The following is a 19,709-nucleotide window of genomic DNA, read 5'->3' as shown; positions in this document are numbered from 1 at the left end:
AAGAATGATTCCTTGTTGCACCATGAAGTGACATTTTTCCCAATTGAGCACCGGACTGGTTTCAACACACCTTTTGAGTACCAACGAAGATTATTCAAGCATTCATCATACGAATGTCCAAAGACAGAGAAGTTGTCCATGAACACTTTGACATTATTTCCAATCATATTAGAGAAAATGGCCATCATGCATCTCTGAAAAGTGGCAGGTGCACCACATAAGCCAAAAGAAACTCTGCGAAAAGCAAACGTGCCAAATGGACAAGTGAAAGTGGTCTTCTCTTGATCTTCTGGTGCAATGTAAATCTGATTGTAGCCCGAATAGCCATCCAGAAGACAATAATACTCATGACCAGCCAACGTGTCAAGCATCTGATCAATAAATGGAAGAGGGAAGTGATCCTTCCTCATGGTTTTATTCAACTTCCTGTAGTCCATGCATACCCTCCATACTGTGACTGTTCGAGTGGGGATGAGCTCATTCTTCTCATTTTCTACCACAGTAATACCTCATTTCTGAGGTACACATTGCACGGGGCTCACCCAAGAAGTGTCATAAATAGGATATATAATTCCTGCATCCAGCCACTTTAGAATTTATTTCTTCACCACTTCTTTCATGATAGGATTAAGCCTTCGTTGTTGCTCAACAGTCGGCTTGCTACCTTCCTCTAGCAGAATTTTATGCATCCAGTATGAAGGGCTGATCCCTTTTATATCTGCAATAGTCCATTCGATGGCCGATTTGAATTCTCTCAAAATTCTCAAGAGCTTGTCCTCATCACTACCTAAGAGGTCAGATGCAATAATAACAGGAAAGGTAGATGCATCACCTAAAAAAGTATACCTCAAGTGTTCAGGCAATGGTTTAAGCTCCAAAGTAGGTGCTTCCTCAATAGATGGTTTGAGCTTTCCCTCAGCATTCTTGAGATCAGTATTTCCCAGAGATTCAAATGGCATATCTAGCTTTCATTTCCAAGGAGAAGCATTTAGATATTGTAGCTGCTCATTGCCTTCGTCATCTTCACTATCAAAATCCCCCAATAAGGCTTTTTCTAAGGCATCAGACCTTAGCACATTATCAAGTTCTGAAATAACTGCAGAATCGATCAAATCCACCTTGAAGCACTCCTCATCTTCCGTAGGGAATTTCATCGCATTGAATACATTGAATGTCACATCTTAATCTTGCACCCTCATAGTGAGTTCACCTTTTTGCACATCTATCAAGGTATGGCCTGTAGCCAAGAAAGGTCTTCTCAAGATTATGGGAATCTTCTTATCTTTCTCGAAATCCAGAATGACAAAATCTATAGGGAATATGAGCTTGTCCACCTTTACTAGCACATCCTCCACAATGCCTCGTGGGTATGTAATTGAACGATCAGCCAATTGTAGAGACATGTAGGTGGGCTTCGGATCAGGCAAATTCAGCTTTTTGAAGATAGACAAAGGCATCAAATTGATGCTTGCTCCCAAATCGTAAAGGCACTTGTCAAATGACAACTTGCCAATGGTGCAAGGAATGGTGAAGCTACCTGGATCCTTAAGATTTGGAGGTATCTTTTGTTGCAGAATGGCATTGCACTCTTCTGTTAGAGCAACAATATCAAGATCATCCAGTTTCACCTTCCTCGAAAGAATACCTTTCATGAATTTCGCATAACTAGGCATTTGCTCAAGAGCCTCAGTGAAAGGTATGTTAATGTGAAGTTTCTTGAACACCTCCAAAAACTTACCAAATTGCTTGTCCAGCTTTTGTTTTTGCAATCGCTTAGGAAAAGGTGGTGGATAATAGAGTTGTTTCTCCCCTGTATTACCCTCAAACAGAGTGTGTTCAACAGTAGTCTTTCTTGGTTCCCCTCTTTATCCTTTTGCATTCCTTCTTCATCTACAACTTTAACTTCTACATCTTTTGCTTTTTCAGCATCAACAACTTTTCCAGACCTTAAGGTGACAGCTTTGACTTGCTCTTTAGCTTCCTTCCTGCCTGACACTTCAGTATAGCAACCTGTATATTTTATTATTATTTAAATGTGTAATTATGGAATAAATAGTTAAATAAAATATGTGTATTGGTTTCGATCGCTATGTGTTGTTTTATTATTATCCTTGTGTGAATTAGGGTGTACAGAGTTGTTTGTGCAATTAGCTATTGAGTTGTATTGAATCGTTTTCACTTTTAAAAGTGAATTTAGTGCAAATTTAATTGCATAAATATTTGGAATGTCTCTAAAATTGTTTTCATGGTTTTATAATTACAATAATTATTTTTGGGATTTTATAAAATTTAGAAATCAATATTTCCTCAATTATTTAGCCCTGTACGATTTTCTGAGTGTGTTTAATGATAAAATCCATATTTAATTATGGGAATCTTCAAAAATTATGAAACTCATATTTATTTAAGTTTGAAATATTCTGAGAATTTTAAAATTATTTTGGGAATTTTCAGGATTAATTTCACTCGTGCCTTGTTTCGTTAATTGTTAAAAAGCGGGTAAAATTGCATTTCAAAAATTGTTTTAAAATTTTGAAATTTATGTTTTTATTAACTTCGGGATATTTGTAATATTTTAAGACTATTTTCATGATTTTCTGAATCTGTTTTAAGTACACCTCAATTCGTTAAATATGAAATACAAGTAAATACTGCCTTTCAGAAATTATTTTTAAATTATGAAACTTATGTTTTTATAAACTCCGGGATACTAATGATATTTTAAAACTATTTTCGTAATTTTCAGGGGCTGTTTTATTCGCACCTTGATTCGTTAATCTTAAAATTTTCGGGGCAAAGCGTTGCAGCAGGACACATGTTGGTTTCTTGTTAATTCAACTGATACGTGGCAGAAGCAGTATAATTCGAAAAAAAAATAAAATAAATAGGGGATGTAACCCCGTTCTTCACCCCGTCTCTTTCTCTCTACAATCGATGGTCTCTCTCTCTCTAAAATCTCTCAATCTCTCGCTCAACCTCACTTCTCTCTCTCACCGGTAATCTCTCACATCCCCTCCCCTCTGTTCTTCGCTTTCCGGCGATTTCGCCGCTTCTTCAGTCCGGCTGTCCGTCAGCGTCGCGTTGCCGTCTCATTCCTTTGAATTCCGGTTCGTTTCCGGTTAATTACCTCTGGCTTGGCATCCTGCTACTCCCGTTTTGCATATATACATATATGTATTCAGTATATGTGTGTAATGAAGTGCGTGTTGTTGTGTGTTTTGCGCGTGTGCGCGTGCTGTTGTGGTGTTGTTATTCGGCTGTGTATTCTATTCCCTGTTATTCGCGTATTGATTGGGTTTCTTTTAATACTTTCTGCAGAGAATTCATCTGAGCAATTTCGTGATATAAAGAATTTTGTGTGAGAAATTATTAAAGTTAATCGGCGAAGTTACGCGTTGGAAACCTGGGGAATTGATCGGGTACCCGCGGAATTTTGCCACCGTCCGCGATGACTATTTACGAGTGGACGGTGGACGGTGATGACGTTGTTCTGAGTCCTATAATTTAAAATACAAAATACGATTTAAAATGCAAATCGTGAATAAAATAAAAATATAAGATGTAAATAATAATTAGTTGGTACAAATCGGTGGTTGGGTAGTGTTAATGTTGATGGCGTGATTGGTTTGGACTGAATGGATTGGTTGTGATTTGACGTCGAGTTGTTCGACGGGTAGGCCGATAAACAGAGGAGGTGCTGCCCGAATTTTTGGAAATTAAATTTGGAAAATCGGGACATACCCTGTAATTATCGGAACGTCGAGCGAGTATAAATAAGTACATACATATATTTTCTACGAAACCTAATTGTATGTTATGGTGAATGTTTTGTCAAAATCCAGAAACCCTAATCTTGTAAAATGACGAGTATACGTATTTTCTGAAAATAAACACCGAACCGATTTCTGAGAACGTGAACCCTAATTGTTGTGTGTGTTATTATAATATATGTAGCTATGAGTCGGGATTTGACATCGAATGGGTAGGTTATTAGCGAGGATATGTCAAGCATACCAAGACGTCTAACGTAGGATATTTCGGCTCTATAGGTATTAGTCGAAGGACTCATGAAATGATATTGAACTAAAGATAATCTAGTGATCAGTCGACAAGCGCAGCGAGGTTCCTAAGCGAAGGACCTGGGCTTTGAAGTCGGATCCAGGATAGTCAAATGGTAAAGCGATAAAGCTGAGTATCCCGAATCGGTTCAAGGTCAATCAGAGATAGTTGTATCACTCTGCAAGGCAAGTACCCCTGACCATTCTTTTATGGTTCAGTATATGTGAATAACTAAATGTTGTACTTTCATAATAGAACAGAAACATTTTAAGTTACGTATCCCCCGTATTTGAAAATGTTGTTTAAAATTATGTTTTGAGGAAAAGTAACTTCTAAAAACACCTATTTCTAAACGTGATTTAAAAGAAAAGAGTATTTGAATAGTGTGATGTGACAGATTGGTTTTAAAAAGAGATAGGTGACAGTGATTTTGAAAACTGGATAAAGAAAATGTTTTAATCCACCTATGTTGTGGAAGGTTTTGATCCACCTATGTCGTGGAACTTTGGAAAGAGACAAAAAGGGAATTCAGTTGATCTATTGGAGTTGCGCAAGAGGCCCGTTATTCGGTAACGGCCCATCATGAGGTTGCGTAAGTGGCTAATTGGGTTGTGCATTCTTTTTAACCGATTAGTCCAGCGTGGGGGAAAGACCTAGCTAGTCTCTTCCCAAGTTCTGGAACACATTCTATTTCTGGACGGCCGCTAGTCGCTGTCCGGTGAGGGTAGACTGATCAGCTATCTTCACCCGTTAAACGTCCAATAGATTTGATTGATTCAGTTTTGAAATTGTTTAACAAAGTAACGTGTTTGAGACAGATGATTTTGTGATTCCAGTAAAATAAGTGATTTTGAAGTTCCCGGAGAGGAACAAATTTTATAGGTCCTATGATGGGACAAGTTTTACGGTTTTCGTAACAGAACAAATGATTTCGGGTCCCCGTAATGGGACAAATGGTTTTATGGTTCCTCTAATGGAACGAAAGGCTTGAAAATGAAAATAGCATGCTAAAATTGAACTCTGGTTTTATGCACAACACACGATTACTGATGGTGTTGTTTTACAGAGCATGCTACTTTTGATATCCAGTTTATACCATGTTTTACATATTTCTGGCAAGTTATGAATTCTGTTCCTATAACTGTTTTACTTTAAACTGTTTTACTTGTTATTCATATAGTGGTACTGCTGAGCAATTGATTGCTCACCCTTGCAGAATGTTTTATATATATATATATATTGCAGATGCCTAGGGGATTCTTGCGCGTTAGTCAGGGCAGAGTTCCAGCTCCTTTGTGTCAGGCTCCTCTGAGATAGTTGTGTTCAGACTAGATGAGGTCTGTTGAGTTGCTGCATTAAATCAGTGGTCAGGGTTGTGTAAGGTAATTTGAGGTGTGTTGGTTGAATAAACTAAGTCATACTTAAACCTGGAAAAGGTCTTGGTAAAAGGGTCATAGTTATGTTTTAGATTGAATTATAATTGTTATTATTGTTGTTGGTGACGTCAACTCCTGACCCCGGGGTTGAGGCCGTCAAAGTTGGTATCAGAGCTACAGGTTTGAGTCCCTGATTTAGGTTATGGGCAGAGTCAAAAGAGTGAAGAAAGGTTCGTAGATAAATGTGAGTCAGCAACTCAATTAGAGGAGCAAGTGTATGAGTTTAGTCAAGGGTTTCAGAAACGTAACCCTGACGTTTGTTGAGGATTGACTGGAGCTGCCCTAGTTTAGAGTTTGTCTCCTTTGTATATGTGTTATTAGTAAGGTTCGATAGAGATTTCTAGATTCCCTCTCGAGAATTCGAGTCTGATTGAGCGAATTCAGCTTCTGAGCAGATCTTTGATGTGTCAGCTGAAGGGACGCCAAGGTTATTTCTAAATGTCGCAATTTCTGTGTCGAGGAATGTTATTGGACTGTTTGTGTGACCCTGGGTGAGTTCGGATAGCGTAATAATAGTCAGGGGTTGTTATGACGATTAAGTTTGGAAGTGACTGTGAATTAGAACGGGAGGTGATATCTTTGAACTCTTTTATTTCTTCCTTGAAATGTATTTTACTTCTAGAGTAATTGTTTTCTATTCCATAAGTTGTTTACTTTTCTTGTGAGAAAGTTATGAACCCGAAGTAAGCTACTTAGGGTTTTGTCGACCTCAGTACAAATCAGATTCTTTCTTTTCTATTTGCGAACTCCTTATCTGAGCATTGTTTCTTTCCTCGGTGATTTTTTTTGGGTGATTGGGGGCAAATAATGCATATGAATTGACCATTTGTCTATGTGACAAAAGGGTCTGGTGGGATGCCACCAAGTTATGTGTTGTGACCGTATGGTACTAAGACTGGCCATCTTATGTACTTGTATGGTTGCTCTCAGTCATACCTACATCTTCTTCACCGTTTCTTCTTAATTGATTTCCTTGAGTTGGAAATTTCCTTCGATATTCTGTGACAATGAATTCCTGTGATTTGTTGGTCCTCGTTATTGAAAGCAAGTCAGAGTAACTGTCAGAAAGCAGGAAAGCCTTATATCAGGGTGTTATTTAAGAGTAATGGTAACCGTGGGAGTTCAGGATTTAAGAATGGAGATATAGCCTCGGGAAAGATAATTTAGTGATTGATGAATCACTTGAGGGTGATAAGAAATCATCCATGGAGAAGAAGGTTGATTGGAATTTGGACCATGGTGCTTAGAGGAGTCAGTGTCCCTTAAGCTTGACTCGATTTATTGGCTTGTTCTACATAGTGCGTGACTAATATATTCAGCCGATTTTTGGAAGAATTTAGATGTTGTACTTGAGTAGTGATGGGAAGTTGGTTAGTTGTTGTTATATTGAGGAACCGTGCTACGACATTTAGTTTCGTTGTATTTTAGATTTCTTGAACTGTTGTTGATTCTGTTACTGCTATTATTGCTAATGCTGCTAATCTAAATTTCTTTTGTAAATGGATCCCGATATTAAAGACATGGGTACTGTGATTGGGTAGCATTTTCCTGATACAGGTGCACCGTTTAAACGGTGGTACCTTTTGTCAAATATTTTTGTTATTGAATAAACTCATTATTATATTTCAGGAAGATGCCACCCAAGAAAGCTACCCAGTTCAAAGAAAACATGAGTAATTTTGCAGAGGGTCCAGCTATAAATGAAATTCTAGACTTATTGCGCCAGCAGCAGCAACAACAGTTACAGTTAATCCAACAGGTTCAGCAGCAGCAACTACTGTTGCAGCAACAACAACAAGGAGTAAACCAAAGTAGTAGTTTCAAATTCTTTCAGAATGTTAAACCTGCTGAGTTTAAAGGTGAACCTAATCCAGTAGCTGCTGGAGCATGGTTAAAAGAGATGGAGAAAACTTTTAATCTTGTTCAAGTAAGTGAGAATCTTAAGACTGATTATGCGAGCTATTTCTTGAAAAATGAAGCAAATTACTGGTGGGAGTCAACCAAAGCGTTAGAAGGAGAAGGCCCTGTTTCATGGGCTAGGTTTACTGAGTTATTTTTGGAAAAGTATTTTCCTGACTGTGTAAGGAACCAAATGGAAATTGAGTTTCTAGAACTGAAGCAAGGTGACAGAAGTGTAGCTGAGTATGAGGCTAAGTTCACGGAGTTGGCTAGATTTGTACCAGATTATGTGTGCTTCGAAGCTCAAAAGGCAAGGAGGTTTCAACAAGGATTGAAGCCTGAAATTCTTAGTGGAGTGGTGGCATTGCAACTCAAAACGTATTCTTCCGTAGTTCATGCCGCCTTAGTAATTGAATTTGATCAGAAGTTAGCCGCTAGAGAACGAGAAGATAAGAAGCGAAAGATTGATGATATGGAAGAAGTATCAGGTCAAGAAGGATCCAGTCAGAAGTCTCATAAAAATGTTGGAAGGAGTAAGAATAAAGAATTTAGAGAGAAAAGTATTTCTTTAAATAGAATTAGTAACACCTCAGCTAGCTCTAATCAGGCCAACTCGGTTAAATCGCCTATATCGGAATGTAAGCAATGCGGTAAGAGGCATGGTGGAAGGTGTAAAGCAAATACTGAATGTTTTAGGTGTAGTCAGAAAGGAAATTATGCGTCAGAATGTAAGGTGGAAAATCCAGGAGTCGTCTGTTATAACTGTCGCAAGGTAGGGCATGTTGCCAAGAATTGTAGAAGTACTTCCCGAGATAGCATGGGAGGTAGTGCATCAAAAGGTTTGACATCCACTATAGCGAAGGCTAAGACTTGTAATGTGATTAAAAGTTTAGCTGCTCAAGACCCTGATAAGGAACCAGGACAATAATTGATTACCGGAAGAAGCAAACGATAATATCTATGGAAGCTAATATTAGGATAAGTATTCAAGGACGTAAACAAGAAGAGAAGGTGTAACTAACACATGTAAGGGATATTGAGAAGGAAACTTCTGAATTGGGAAATGAAAGAATAATGAGATACGGTGTATTCTGTGTTGTGTACTAATGTGATTTATAGGAAAGAAGGATGGATGTATGAAATTACATGATGATTATCAGAAATTAGAAAAATCGACGAATAAGAATAAGTAACCCTGCATAGAATGGAATATGAGTGCTGTAAGTTTTAGTAATAATAGGCGGAGTAACAAGTGTATTAGTTGTCTATAAGAAAATAAGGAATATGGTGTATCAAGAATGCTTGCATGGTATAATCGTATTTATTGATAACATCCTCGCCCATCTAAGGGCTAAGGAAGGTGGAGTTGAAAGCCTAAAGAAGTGTCTATGAAAGGTTGAGAAGTAGGAATTGTATACTAAGCTTCAAAAGTATGAGGAACTTGATTAAAATTGATTATGAGCCATGGTTGTTTAAGTGACTACCTACCAGGAAGGATTCATTCAGGGATAGATGTCTGGAGTTGAAAAGAAAATTGATTATTATTAAGATCATTAAGGGGTTGATAGAAGAATGGAAGAAATGAGAAATTGAAGATTCAAGTACCTGGAGATAGTGGAGAATAGTTGTATGGGATCACTTTTAGTCAGAAGGAATGGAAGGAATCAAGAAATGTTAAGAAGAAGTTGCGAATCAAGAATTGAAAATCGTGGGAATTAAAGTTGAGTATCTAAAGGTGGTGAGAAGTTAGTATATAAGATTATTTCCCAACTTTAATTGATGGAAATGAGTAAGAAGTGATCGGATGTTGGAAAATTATATAGAAAATCAGTATTACCTCTCATCCTTAGATAAAAGGGTCAAAGTGAAAAGATGATTCAAACAATATAAGATATGTGGAGAGTACATATGATGGATTTAAAAAGTAAACTGCGATAATCACCTACCATGGATTGAGTTTCTATGATAATAATTATCCTGTTAGTAAGGAAATGCTACTTTGTGAAGTGTTGTATGAACATACGTGTGGGTCCTCACCCTAGTGAGAGAAAGTGGAAGTAAAGATATTGTTAAGTCCTGAATTAATTTAGTACATCGAGAGGGTGGTGGTGTACTCGAGAAAGAGTGGAAATGACTCGAAATGTACAAAGAAAGGAAGCGGATTTTCATTGAAAGAGTATGAATATATAGAAGGAGTATCAGAGTATAGGTGAAAGTTTTACCCTGACAGAGATTGGTTAAGTTGAGCAGAAGGGACAAGTTGAGTCCTCAATATAGTAAGTCATTCACGGTATTGATAAATATAAGTATAGTTGCCATAAGTTGACGTGGCTGCTGCAGTTGCAGTGTATATATGTATATATAATGTGTCTTTCATATCAATATTAAGGTAATATATACCTGATTCGGAATCAAGTCATTAATAGAAGCCAATGGGCTCTCATCCAAATTTGTTCTGCGTGGAATAATCGATCCAAATCCTAGATCGTTAAGAGCGAGTCCTTAGTAATGAAATTATGTCTATAGTGAGTATGTTTTGAATAGACACTTGAGTAGAAGAGTCTACTTGGAAGTTAGAGTCAGATATGCTTGACAAATATCCTCACTTAATTAGTTAAGTCAGATTCTGAGGACATAATCTTTTTAAGGGGGAAAGGATATAGCGACCCGTATATTTTATTATTATTTAAATGTGTAATTATGGAATAAATAGTTAAATCAAATATGTGTAGTGGTTTCGATCGCTATGTGTTATTTTATTATTATCCTTGTGTGAATTAGGGTGTACAGAGTTGTTTGTGTAATTAGCTATTGAGTTGTATTGAATCGTTTTTACTTTTAAAAGTGAATTTAGTGCAAATTTAATTGCATAAATATTTGGAATGTCTCTAAAATTGTTTTCATGGTTTTATAATTACAATAATTATTTTTAGGATTTTATAAAATTTAGAAATCAATGTTTTCTCAATTATTTAGCTCTGTACGATTTTCTGAGTGTGTTTAATGATAAAATCCATATTTAACTACGGGAATCTTTAAAAATTATGAAACTCATATTTATTTAAGTTTGAAATATTCTGAGAATTTTAAAACTATTTTGGGAATTTTCAGGATTAATTTCACCCGCGCCTTGTTTCGTTAATTGTTAAAAAGCGGGTATAAATTGCGTTTCAAAAATTGTTTTAAAATTTCGAAATTTACGTTTTTATTAACTTCGGGATATTTGTAATATTTTAAGACTGTTTTCATGATTTTCTGAATTTGTTTTAAGTACACCTCAGTTCATTAAATGTGAAATACATGTATATACTACGTTTCAGAAATTATTTTTAAATTATGAAACTTATGTTTTTGTAAACTCCGGGATACTAATGATATTTTCAAACTATTTTCGTAATTTTCGGGGGCTGTTTTATTCGCACCTTGATTCGTTAATTTTAAAATTATCGGGGCAAAGCGTTGCAGCAGGACACGTGTTGGTTTCTCATTAATTCAATTGATACGTGGCAGAAGCAGCATAATTCGAAAAAATAAATAAATAAACAGGGGATGTAACCCCGTTCTTCACCCCGTCTCTTTCTCTCTACAATCTATGGTCTCTCTCTCTAAAGTCTCTCAATCTCTCGCTCAACCTCACTTCTCTCTCTCACCGGTAACCTCTCACATCCCTTCCCCTCTGTTCTTCGCTTTCCGGCGATTTTGCCGCTTCTTCAGTCCGGCTGTCCGTCGGTGTCGCGTTGCCGTCTCGTTCCTTTGAAATCCGGTTCGTTTCCGATTAATTACCTCCGGCTTGGCATCCTGCTATTCCCGTTTTGCATATATACATATATGTATTCAGTATATATGTGTGTAATTAAGTGTGTGTTGTTGTGTGTTTTGTGCGTGCGTGCGTGCAGTTGTGGTGTTGTTATTCAGCTGTGTATTCTATTCCCTGTTATTCACGTATTGATTAGGTTTCTTTTAATACTTTCTGCAGAGAATTCGTCTGAGCAATTTCGTGATATAAAGAATTTTGTGTGTGAAATTATTAAAGTTAATCGGCAAAGTTACACATTGGAAACCCAGGGAATTGATCGGGTACCCGCGGAATTTTGCCGCCGTCCGCGATGACTATTTACGAGTGGACGGTGGACGGTGATGACGTTGTTCTGAGTCCTATAATTTAAAATACAAAATACGATTTAAAATGCAAATCATGAATAAAATAAAAATATAAGATGTAAATAATAATTAGTTGGTATAAATCGGTGGTTGGGTAGTGTTAATGTGGATGGCGTGATTGGTTTGTACTGAATGGATTGGTTGTGATTCGACGTCGAGTTGTTCGACGGGTAGGACGATAAACAGAGGAGGTGCTGCCCGAATTTTTGGAAATTAAATTTGGAAAATCGGGACATACCCTGTAATTATCGGAATGTCGAGCGAGTATAAATGAGTATATACATATATTTTGTGTGAAACCTAATAGTATGTTATGGTGAATGTTCTGCCAAAATCCAGAAACCCTAATCTTGTAAAATGACGAGTATACGTATTTTCTGAAAATGAACACCGAACCGATTTCTGAGAACGTGAACCCTAATTATTGTGTGTGTTATTATAATATGTGTAGCTATGAGTCGGGATTTGATATCGAATGGGTAGGTTATTAGCGAGGATATGTCAAGCATACCAAGATGTCTAACGTAGGGTATTTCGGCTTTGTAGGTATTAGTCGAAGGACTCATGAAATGATTTCGAACTAAAGATAATCTAGTGATCAGTCGACAAGCGCAGCGAGGTTCCTAAGCGAAGGACCTGGCCGTTGAAGTCAGATCCAGGATAGTCAAATGGTAAAGCGATAAAGCTGAGTGTCGCAAATCGGTTCAAGGTCAATCAGAGATAGTTGTATCGCTCTGCAAGGCAAGTACCCCTGACCATTCTTTTATGGTTCAATATATGTGAATAACTAAATGTTGTACTTTCGTAATGGAACAGAAACGTTTTAAGTTACGTATCCCCCGTATTTGAAAATGTTGTTTAAAATTATGTTTTGGGGAAAAGGAACTTCTGAAAACACCTATCTCTAAACGTGATTTAAAAGAAAAGAGTATTTGAATAGTGTGCAGTGACAGATTGGTTTTAAAAAGAGATAGGTGATAGTGATTTTGAAAACTGGATAAAGAAAATGTTTTAATCCACCTATGTTGTGGAAGGTTTTGATCCACCTATGTCGTGGAACTTTGGAAAGAGACAAAAAGGGAATTCAGTTGATCTATTGGAGTTGCGTAAGAGGCCCGTTATTCGGTAACGGCCCAACATGAGGTTGCATAAGTGGCTAATTGGGTTGTGCATTCTGTTTAACCGATTAGTCCAGCGTGGGGGAAAGACCTAGCTAGTCTCTTCCCAAGTTCCGGAACACATTCTATTTCTGGACGGCCGCTAGTCGCTGTCCGGTGAGGGTAGACTGATCAGCTATCTTCACCCGTTAAACGTCCAATAGATTTGATTGATTCAGTTTTGAAATTGTTTAACAAAGCAACGTGTTTGAGACATATGATTTTGTGATTCCAGTAAAACAAGTGATTTTGAAGTTCCCGGAGAGGAACAAATTTTATAGGTCCTATGATGGGACAAGTTTTACGGTTTCCGTAACGGAACAAATGATTTCGGGTCCCCGTAACGGGATAAATGGTTTTATGGTTCCTCTAATGGAACGAAATGATTGAAAATGAAAATAGCATGCTAAAATTGAACTCTGGTTTTATGCACAGCACACGATTACTGATGTTGTTGTTTTACAGAGCATGCTAGTTTTGATATCCAGTTTACACCATGTTTTACATGTTTCTGGCAAGTTATGAATTCTGTTCCTATAACTGTTTTACTTTAAACTGTTTTACTTGTTATTCATATAGTGGTACTGCTGAGCAATTGATTGCTCACCCTTGCAGAATGTTTTATATATGTATTGCAGATGCCTAGGCGATTCTTGCACGTTAGTCAGGGCAGAGTTCCAGCTCCTTTGTGTCAGGCTCCTCTGAGATAGTTGTGTTCAGACCAGATGAGGTCTGTTGAGTTGCTGCATTAAATCAGTGGTCAGGGTTGTGTAAGGTAATTTGAGGTGTGTTGGTTGAATAACCTAAGTCATACTTAAACCTGGAAAAGGTCTTGGTAAAGGGGTCATAGTTATGTTTTTGATTGAATTATAATTGTTATTATTGTTGTTGGTGACGTCAACTCCTGACCCCGGGGTTGAGACCGTCACATTCAGTATCGCTGGGAAGTGTGCCGGGTTGACGATTGAGCAAGGCATTGGCTATTTGTCCAATTTCATTTTCCAAGGTCTTGATAGAAATAGCCTGACTTGTGCATAACAGCTTTAACTCCTCGAAATCAGCACTAGAAGGTGGAACAACACCTCCTTGTTGAGAATATGTTTGCCTTTGAGCAAATTGTTGAGGTTGCTGGAATCCAGGTGGATTAAACTGTTTACTTGCAGCTTGCTGATATGGTTGCTGAACAGCATTCTGATTATTACTCCAGCTAAAATTGGGATGATTTTTGTTTGACCCAACCAGAAACAATCTCAGGAACTCAAGTGTTGGAGTTATGGAGGAGTGGTGTGTATGATGATGGTGGTGCACATGGGTCCCCAAGTATTATCGTTACAACAGGGGAGGATGAGCATGTGGTGACTTTGTCAACTGTTTGACAAGCACTACATTTGCCAGAAGACTGTGTCTACAGTTCAACAGTTAAGGAGCCAGCCCTTCAGCAAATGATGGCCAATCTGGGCTGTAATATCCCATATTTTCAAATATTATTATTATAATTATTTGGAATTATTTATGTGATTTTATATGAATTTTAGTGAATTATCTGGTAATTGGAGTTGATGCTTTGAATGTTTATATATGATATTCTTTGAGTATGTTAATTTTTATATGTCCAGAATAAAATATAGATAATTAAGGTATTTTTCTGGTAATTTTTGGATTGTTATATGATTTTATAATGATTTATGTATTATTAATTATTTTCTGAATAATTACAAAATTATTTTGTAAAGCCGGGAATCGTCCGACTTCAACTGTTTTTGCGTTTTTACAACCCGAAACTCTTCCGAAATCTTCTTCCTAACCTAATCTGGTAATTCCGGACATTTTCCGTGTTTTAACTTTTTCGATCCGGATTACGATTTGACCCGTGCGCGTCTCAGCGCAATATTTTCGATACAATAATTATTTTGGTAAATCAATAAAACCCGTATTCTCAAGAGGCGGGATATTTTTACATTATTTTCTAATAGAGTGTTTTATAAGAAGCCCGGTTGTGATAATTATCCAAATCTGATACCAAATTGTATCGTTTTATAGTTACTTAACGGCTAAGTAATGTATTTTCGGATCCTATATGATCCAATGGGATAGTCGTTACTTGTTTAAATTGCAGTTGTATGAATCGATCCGTAATTTGGGCGCGTGTTTATTTATGTCTTTATCGAAGTACTCGTTTTATATCGATATATGTGCATTTGGTTGTATTTTACGTGTTTTTGGAATTTTCTGTTAATTTAAGTATCGTTTCGGTTTTTCAAGAATGAACGGACCGGGACCCCACCGGACGTTAAACCACACAAAATCTGTGTTTTTATTTTTATAAAATTATACGTATTTCAAATACCTAGTATTTCTGCATTTTTGAATTATTCGCAATTTTTGGGGAATTTTGATACGAATTTTATATTTTACTGTTTTTAAAATTATTCCCCGTAATTATAATTTTAGGGCTTAATTATTTTAATTAGGGGATAAAAACTTCCTTATTTGATTTTGGTGTATTAATTTTCAGATAGTATAAATAGCTTGATTTTTTTTATTTAATTATATAAAAAAAATCATAAAAATCCGTTTAATTATTAAAATTCTGGAAATCAAAATAAAAAAATGATTTGTGGGGGAAACTGGTGATGTTCCTAGAATCCGGTCGGTGTTCAACTCGACCTAGATTCGTTCTTGGACGACCCGTTTCTTTTATTTCCCGACCCGGTTTCAATCCCGAAACTCCCAATTCTGTTTACAACATCTGTTTCTGTCTTTTTCTTTTTAAAAATTTATTCAAATTTCTATTTTTATCCCTAAAATCTATTTTTAATTCAAAAAATATTTAATTTAGTTAATTATTTTAAATAATTAACTGAATTATTTTAATTCCAAAAATTATTGTCTTTTATTATTTTTTAAAATCCAAATTTGATTTAGTTATTTATAATTTATTTTAGTTAATTATTTAAGATTTAATTAATTGATTAATTCATTTAATCAATTAATTTTATTAATAAATAGTTAAAAAAAATATAATTATTTATAACTAATTTAAATAATTCCTAAATTTTTTTTAAGGTTTTAAAATTATATTTTGGTATTTAAAAATCAAATAATATTATTATTAATTGATTTATTCCTAATTATTCATATTTTATTTGTAGAAAATAAACCGTTCGTCCGTTTAATACGAAACGAACGCGTATAGACTCAGAAAAATATTATGCTTTTATTTAAAATACTTTCGAGACCTAAATTATTTTGTTTCGCAAGGTCGCTTGTTTTACGAGTCATTCTAAGCTGATTATTGATCGAAAAATCATATTTTTTGACCCGTTTTAAATTCTTAAAGTACCGAGTCACGTCTTTTAGCGAATCGAGTCATGTGTGGTATCAATTATTTGATACGTGGCTTATGTGTTTATATGTTATGTGAATTGCGTGCGTACATGAGTCAAGAGTCTGGTATTTGACTGTCTTCTTTATGTGCGGGTTATCATATGGGTAGATAATAGGGTTTTGGCGCGCAGTTCATCGAGTTATTATCGTTTAGAAGATTAAAGTGTGATCTTTTAATTATAGATGCGGATCATTCGAGATGATCAGGGCCAGATGGAATGGATGACGACTAGAATTGAATAGTATGGAATATTGGGTTGCAGCACTGCATGAGCAGCAGGCCAAAGAATTAGTAGAATAAAGACGGTGATGTCTTGAGATAAAATATCAGAATAGATGCATCTTTGCGAGTGTGACTAACTGTTAAAAACCTAAAGGCAAGTATCTTTATCATCACTTATTGTTCAAGTGATATTTATTTTAAATTTTCTTATGCCAGTATTGCTTTTCTTATTCTCAGTTCGAAATAGATAAATATTTTACATATCGCTGAATTAAATGATTCTGTTTATGCAAGCACTCTTCTGCTATTCTATGTTCAGAATAGTTAAGTGATTTTACTTATCAAATTACTGGTTTTATAAATGTTTTGGATTTTGAGAAAGATGATGTTGTTTTGGTTTTTATGCCCAAGTAAATGGGCGAATAAAAGTTTATAAGGGTGTCGAGTATTATGACCCCTCTCAATAAAATGTTTTAGGATTGGATGGTTGCGTAAGAGGCCGTGGCAGCGGTCCAGCGTAGATTTAGGTATTATACAGGATATAATACCATTAGGCCGATATGTGCCTTAAGTGCCCCATTTGTTTAGTTGGATATGTTTCGGCATACCGGTGTTGCTCCGCGGCTGATCACCGGCGGCAACACACCGTCGTTCGAGGATTTCAATCTAAATTATGATATTGTTTTGATAATCATAAAATAAATAATTTACCAACTGTTTCTGTTTTGGAATAATGGTAAAATGCAGTTTTGATTCAGACAATTTTGATTCAGATTCTGATTTATGTTGATACCTATGTTGTTGTTAAATATCAAAGGTGGTATTGGTATAGATGATTGATGTTGACTTTAGTATGGGATGTTGTGAGCATTAAAGTTCGTATTGATATCTAATTTGATATGACAATAAAATAAGTATTAATTTCAAGAGTTCGGTTTTGAGTAAAGTTTATGATTCAATCCATAATCATTGTTTCATGTTATTGTGGTTTACAATATTTCCGTAAACACTGTTTTACGAGTTTTATTCTCGTCAAGACTCAAAGTATTGCTGAAGTATTTCGCTCAAAAATATCAAAAAGAGTTTTGAATACAGTGAGAAACAATTATCCGATTCTTTATTAAATTTTCTGTTTCAGCAATTATGATTTTAAAATATTCTGCGCTAATGCAGATGTCGGTTTTATATCAAAACGACTATATATATGCTATAATGAACTTGCTGAGCATTTCTTTCGCTCATACTTGCCTGTTTTTAAATTTAACCTCCAGTGAGGATTAACTTGCACTGTTTAACCGCGTAATTCGAGGAAGCAAAGAGGAAGCTTTTGAAAGGTGGTTGGTCCAGGTTTTGCGGACTAGTGTAAGTTTTATTGTGTAAAGTTGTTTATATTATATTATATTATAGTTGTGTTATTTTATAGTTGGGCCTAGTATACTTCTTTTCGAAGTTATACTAGCGGGCTAAGTTTTGAGATTGAGAATTGTTGGACAGAGTTTTAAAAAGGAAGTGAAAATTTTATTTGTAGAATTGGATATCTTGTTTCTAGAACTGTAACCTTAAAAGATCTTGGATTAGTTTGGGGTCATAAATGATAAATATCTTCCCCTGTCATTTATTTATTGATTAAACAGGTTAATTTGGATTGAAGTTTTATAGTGACGACCAAATCCTCTGACCCCGAATTTGGGGGCATTACAGGTTAGTATCAGAGCTGAGGTTATAGTAAACTAGAAACGAGAGTGTGTAGGAGTGTGTATAGCTATGTGAGGACGTTTGAGCTCATATTGAGTTCCTGTTGGACTATTGGATATAGTACCAACGAATAAGTTAAGATAGGCACATTTGTTTGAGATGGTTGTGTTTAGCTGGATAGAACTCAGGGAAACTATAAACTTCTATGGTGGAATCTTCCGAGGCTGCTACGTTTTGACGATAATGAAGATTATCGATATCTTTGGAACATGAAGAAGTGTCTACAATCGGATGACGAGTCAATTGAAGAGTTCAAATAGAAGATAAATATTAAGACTTTGGCAATACCTTCTTTTTCTATAAATTCTTTTGATTACTCTCAAAAAGAAATATCATTTAGAAGACATAATCCCTAACACCAGTATATTCATTTTGTGCCAGAATTTTTATTCTCTGGACTTCATTTCCTTCAGAAATATCAGCTTTGAAATCTTTTCAGTTTTATTTATTTGATTTTGAATTCCTTTGATATTCTTTTATTCTAGCTGAGATGAACAACCCTAACTATAGGGGACACAAGGTATACCTGTCTGTGTGATAGGAGTTGGATGGGATGTCATCACTTGTGTGTGTTGTGAATACATGAAGATTAACAACCTTTAGTAGTGTCTTGATTTTGGCACGCAACACCAAGTTCATTTGATCATATTGATCTCTCAGTTATTCTTTCATTTCAACAATTCTCTCTCTCAAATTCAGATTTTTGTTCCGTTATGATATGATTTTTTTTCTTTAAAATTCCATGTTTCATCATCTCAAATATTCGAAGATATGTCAATCAAGTTAAGCTGAGTTACCCTGTCAAGTCAAAGTAAGGCGGTGTGATGGAATTACCAAGGATGACAGTGGATTACAATGCGATTAGAATATCAGTGGCGTATAACGAAGTCGATCTGTTTCTTTATTTCTCTCTCTATCTTTCTTTCTTTTCGTTTCTCTATCTTTTTCTCTATTCTTCTTTCTCGCGATCAGTAAAAGTGATTCTATTGAGAAATTGGTCAAATGGTATGTGGAAGGAACATTGGTGCGGAGTGAAGCTCCCGTGATAATTATGTGGTATAAGGAATTTCGGTGTTATTTGAAATCTTGAGAAAACTTACGTATACAAGATTGGGAAGTTGGTTAGAAATCCTTAGTGCTCTCTTCTGCTGATTCCGAGGACGGAATCCTTATAAGGAGGGTAGATTGTAATATCCCATATTTTCAAATATTATTATTATAATTATTTGGAATTATTTATGTGATTTTATATGAATTTTAGTGAATTATCTGGTAATTGGAGTTGATGCTTTGAATGTTTATATATGATATTCTTTGAGTACGTTAATTTTTATATGTCCAGAATAAAATATAGATAATTAAAGTATTTTTCTGGTAATTTTTGGATTGTTATATGATTTTATAATGATTTATGTATTATTAATTATTTTCTGAATAATTATAAAATTATTTTTTAAAGCCAGGAATCGTCCGACTTCAACTGTTTTTGCATTTTTACAACCCGGAACTCTTCCGAAAACTCCTTCTTAACCTAATCTGGTAATTCCGGACATTTTACGTGTTTTAACTTTTTCGATTTGGATTACGATTTGACCTGTGCGCGTCCCGGCGCAATATTTTCGATACGATAAT

The sequence above is a fragment of the Apium graveolens genome, chromosome 3 (assembly GCF_009905375.1).
Source record: "Apium graveolens cultivar Ventura chromosome 3, ASM990537v1, whole genome shotgun sequence".
NCBI classification, from domain to species: domain Eukaryota; kingdom Viridiplantae; phylum Streptophyta; class Magnoliopsida; order Apiales; family Apiaceae; genus Apium; species Apium graveolens.
This window is presented reverse-complemented; position numbering follows the sequence as displayed.